This window comes from Belonocnema kinseyi, chromosome 4 (assembly GCF_010883055.1).
Source record: "Belonocnema kinseyi isolate 2016_QV_RU_SX_M_011 chromosome 4, B_treatae_v1, whole genome shotgun sequence".
Taxonomy (NCBI): domain Eukaryota; kingdom Metazoa; phylum Arthropoda; class Insecta; order Hymenoptera; family Cynipidae; genus Belonocnema; species Belonocnema kinseyi.
In genome coordinates, this window is record NC_046660.1 from 78771691 (window position 1) to 78776153 (window position 4463).

The window sequence follows — 4463 nt, forward strand, 5'->3', positions numbered from 1 at the left end:
AGCTCCAAGGAGATTATGTTGAAAAATAAAAAAAAATTTACCCAAAAAAAATTGTTTTTATACTTCATTCTAAGGACTTATTGAACTACCCTCGTAGTATAATCCGCTTAATTATAAATAACTTTTTAAATTTAAGTTCAATATATAAATCAAAACCAAAAACGTATGGCAAAATATATACGATTTTAATATTATTTTATTTATGAAACCCTTTCAATTAAGAATAATACAAATAAATTAATATGGGCCGAATCGTAAAAAGATCAGGTTAGCGCTGGGTGCTGCGGTTGGGTCCCGATCGGGTATCGCGTTTCATTTCGAGTCTGGTCCTATCTAGATAGCCCGATTGCGGCCAAATTCTGCTTGATCTGGCCCCAATCAGATCCGTATTGAGATTTCTGCACGGTATTATTCTCTTTAAATCATTTAAATCACGGCAATAGGTAATTTAGCCGGGATCTACATTCTACGAAGTTATTCTCCAACTGTAAGCTTTTGGTTAAATTAAATGCTATTAATTTTTATTTGGAAAAGTTGAAAAAATGCAAATCACCTATAAAATATTGAAAAAAAATTGCCTAAATTGTTACTTTTGGCTTATTTCGCCCCAAATGTCTCAAAAACATGTCATGACCGTCAAATTCTAAAGACAGATTTAGATTTAGAGGAGAGAATTATGAAAGAAAAATCAATTTTTATTCACACTAGAAAAATTATTCGAAAATCTGAGTTATCAGTTTGGCAATTATCTTATATCCTCCTATATACATGGAGGTGATTTCTCATTCATTTGAAGAAATTTTTCATTGGCATTAGAGTCTTATGAAAATACTTAATTATAAAACATGCATTTCCTAAATTATTAGATTGGCAAACGTTTCAACCACGGATAGGGGTCCTCCTCAATACCAGATATAAGATTTAAACATATATAATTAATAATTTGTTATAAGGACAACCGCAGGATTTCGCCGGGAGCGGGTGTTAATCTGAAAAATTGCACCCGCTCCCAGCGAAATCGTGGTAAAATTGCAGCCACAACCACGTCTCACGACCGTGAGATAGGTGGTTACAGTCTGTAACGGAATCAATACGATGATCCAACAAAAGCCTCGTGCACCCTAAGAACACGGAGCGACCGAAGGACAACCGCCTTCTGCATTTTTCCCGCAAGTGTTACAGCATATTGTTGACACGCAGGGATGCATTTTAGGCCATTAGCGAGTGAAAGCTTGACACCTCCAAAAGCGCCGATGATAAGGACTATCAGTTTAACAGAATATTCCGGGTACAATCGTTGCAACTCCCTTATAAGGTCTCGATACCTCTCTTTCTTTCCATTCTCTTTGGTTATGATGTTTTTGTCAGCTGGTAACGAAAATTCGATAACGAACATTATTCGCTTCTCGAAGTCAAGAAGAACCATGTCAGGCCTCGAGGCACTTCCCATTATCGACAATTGACTCGATTTCCCTAGGAGCATTTAGAGGAGCGATATTAAGGTTAATGCCGTAAGAGTGACAGAGATGGTAATAAAGAACACTTATTGCCGCATTGTGCCTTTGAATTTAGGTCGTTCCCGCGTGAGTTGGACAACTAGATAGTATGTGAGCTAAATGTTCGGGGTGTGCATGGCAAGCCCTGCAGCTATCATCAGGAATGTCTTGGCTCAAAATGTGGTGACGGTATGTTAAGGTGGAAATGACACCGTCTGGGCAAGCAAAAATGAAACCCTCCGTACCAGAGTTCAATCCGGGCGATTTAAGGAAAGCAAACGTCAGCTCACAAGACATTGAGTGATCTTCCACATTTCTGTGGAAGATACCGTGCATCCTCTTATCGAGGAGCTGTTCACGCAAGTTTTTCTTTTGTGCTTTCTTAATCCAGGCTTTCAGGTGCGAATACTCGAAATAGATAAGATTTGATGCATTTTGCTCACCCCTAATACTGAAGTTAAGTCCGAGTGTTTCAGCAGCCTCCTCCGCTGCTTTGTACAGAAATGCTCCTTTGCCCACTTCTTCATGATTCCTCACCATTTTAAGAAGAGGGTCTTTTCCATTTGCGAATCTATGTGCTGTACCCAGAATAATCCTGTTGTGAAGACATTCAAGACTCAATATTCCGCGACCACATTGACGGCGTGAGATGTACAGTCGTGGAACGGAAGACTTAAGATTCATGCTTTTTTTCATGTGCATAACCTTTTTTGTCCCGATATCAAGGTATCTGAGCTCGTTCTTCATCCATGGAACTACTCCAAATGAATAGAGTACTATCGGGACGGCAAGCATGTTCGTTGCAGATACTTTGTTCCTCGCCGACAGTTCGGAAGATCAACACTCCCGGATGAGACGTTTGTATCTGCTTCGAAGAGTATTCTTCATAGATGTCGCATCCTGAATGCGGCTCTGAGGCACGCCCAGGTATGTATGAGTCTCTCCAGCGCAAATGTGTCGTATAGCGCTTCTATCAACGAGCACAGGATCTTTAGAGATGCCATTAAGTTTTCCTCGCTTCAAATAAACCTTGGACCATTTGTCTAACCCAAATCCCATTTAAATTTCCTTATTATATCATTCGACAACCCCTAGAACTAGATGTATTTGCTCTTTGTTTTTAGCATAGATCTTAAGATCGTCCATGTAAAATACATGAGTGATCTTATACTTTCGATCTGCAGGTTTGCCGCACAAGTACCCATCGCAATGGCGAAGTGCTAGAAATAGTGGCAATAATGTAAGGCAAAAGAGGAGTGGGCTCATGGTGTCACCCTGTAAGACACATCTCTGAAAGGTGACCTTGTTAGTTGTCACACAATTTTTTCCAGAGGAGATAGTAAATCTGGTTTTCCAAAGCGGCATCAATCTCTCTATGCACCTATTTATTTGCGGATGAACCTTCAAGATTTCCAAAAGACAGATGATAAGTCTAGGGGAGGTCGAATCAAAAGCTTTCCGATTATCAATCCGGGCCATCGACAGGTCACGCTGGTAGAATACTGTATCTTTGCAGAAACATCTATCAATGAGCAGTTTCTCCCGACATCCCTGTACGCCTTTCTGTGATCCTCGTTATTTATACATTTTTTGCCACACAGGTTCAATAACCCGAACGATCCTATTATTTAGGATAGCTGTGAATATCTTATACAGTGTGTTCAGACAAGTGAGTGGCCTGTAATTCTTCGGGTCAGCTAAGTTGCCTATTTTCGGCAGAAGTATTGTGCGCACTTCCACCAACCACTGCGGAATCGGCTATTCCGCCTTTAAAAATTAGGTAAAAATACGGGCCAAATGCTGATGGTAGTGATGGGTGGGCATTCTTTATCAGGTGTTATGAGGGCATCACATAGCTCCTTGAAGATATTTATATTTTCTGAGTCTTCGTCCAGTCTATGCTGCACTTCGTAGACTTCTCTCCAAAATACTTCGACCTCTTCTGGTTTGGGCGGGTGTTCAACAGGAACTGGAGGGTCTTGGAAGAGTCGAGATGGGTTAGGGAGAAACTGTCGATTTTCTCTGATCCACCTCTCCCTCCGGTTTAGGCTTCTCTTAGCGTCGGATAGTATCGGTATTCTCTCAACAATATGCTGCCTGATGGTCAGCAGCTTTGACTTCTTAAGTGTGTGATAACGGGTCCGGAGTTCGCGCGCGAACTTTCGAACCTTCGCGGTAAAATTCCTGCCAGATGTAATGTAGTCAATTACATACTGAATGCGGGACGCGTACTGTCTTGCCCAGCCTATCTTTATGGCAAGTTGATGCATTCGTCTTTTGGTCTTATGATCAACCGTTGGTTTTCTTTACGGTTCGCATAGGCTAAAGCTTTTGCTACATTATACACACAATAATTGATAGCCCTGAGGTCGGATTCTCCGGAAAAATGTCCACGAAGCTCGTCATGCATTTCAGCCAGATCTTTAGGCTTGAGAGAAACCTTGGTGTTGATGTTTCTCCGGGTCATTAAGCATCGCTCTTCCTCTATTGGATTCCTGCCCACGGTTGGTCTTAGTATCGCCTCTCTTTCTCTGTTGCCGTATTGTTCTAGCTGTGGTAGAGTAGGCGTTTCAATTACATAGTCCCTTTTTCAGAGTAGTTCAGCATGGTTTCGCAGACGTTGCTACGAAAAGTACAATAGCTCCGGGTGCTTCTCGCACCACAGAGCATGCAGCCGTGCCACGTAACCCCGTTATGGGGCCACACTCGCATCGCAGCACTCTAAAAAGTCATGATTCAGTCGCTCCGTCCACCTAAAGATCGCGAGATCCCGCCGATCCATCGCATTGTATCTATTTTTATTGGCTCCCCCAGCTCTAGAGTGGTCGGCATTGTTGGCCGACCCATTGTCGGGAGCCCCAGCGCGTTCTGTTGTTTTGAACCGCACTTACTACAACTATGTTTAGTGTTGTCATTGTTATTCCCACGAGAAGCTAGGGAAAGGGGTTCGTCCATCCTTGTAGAACC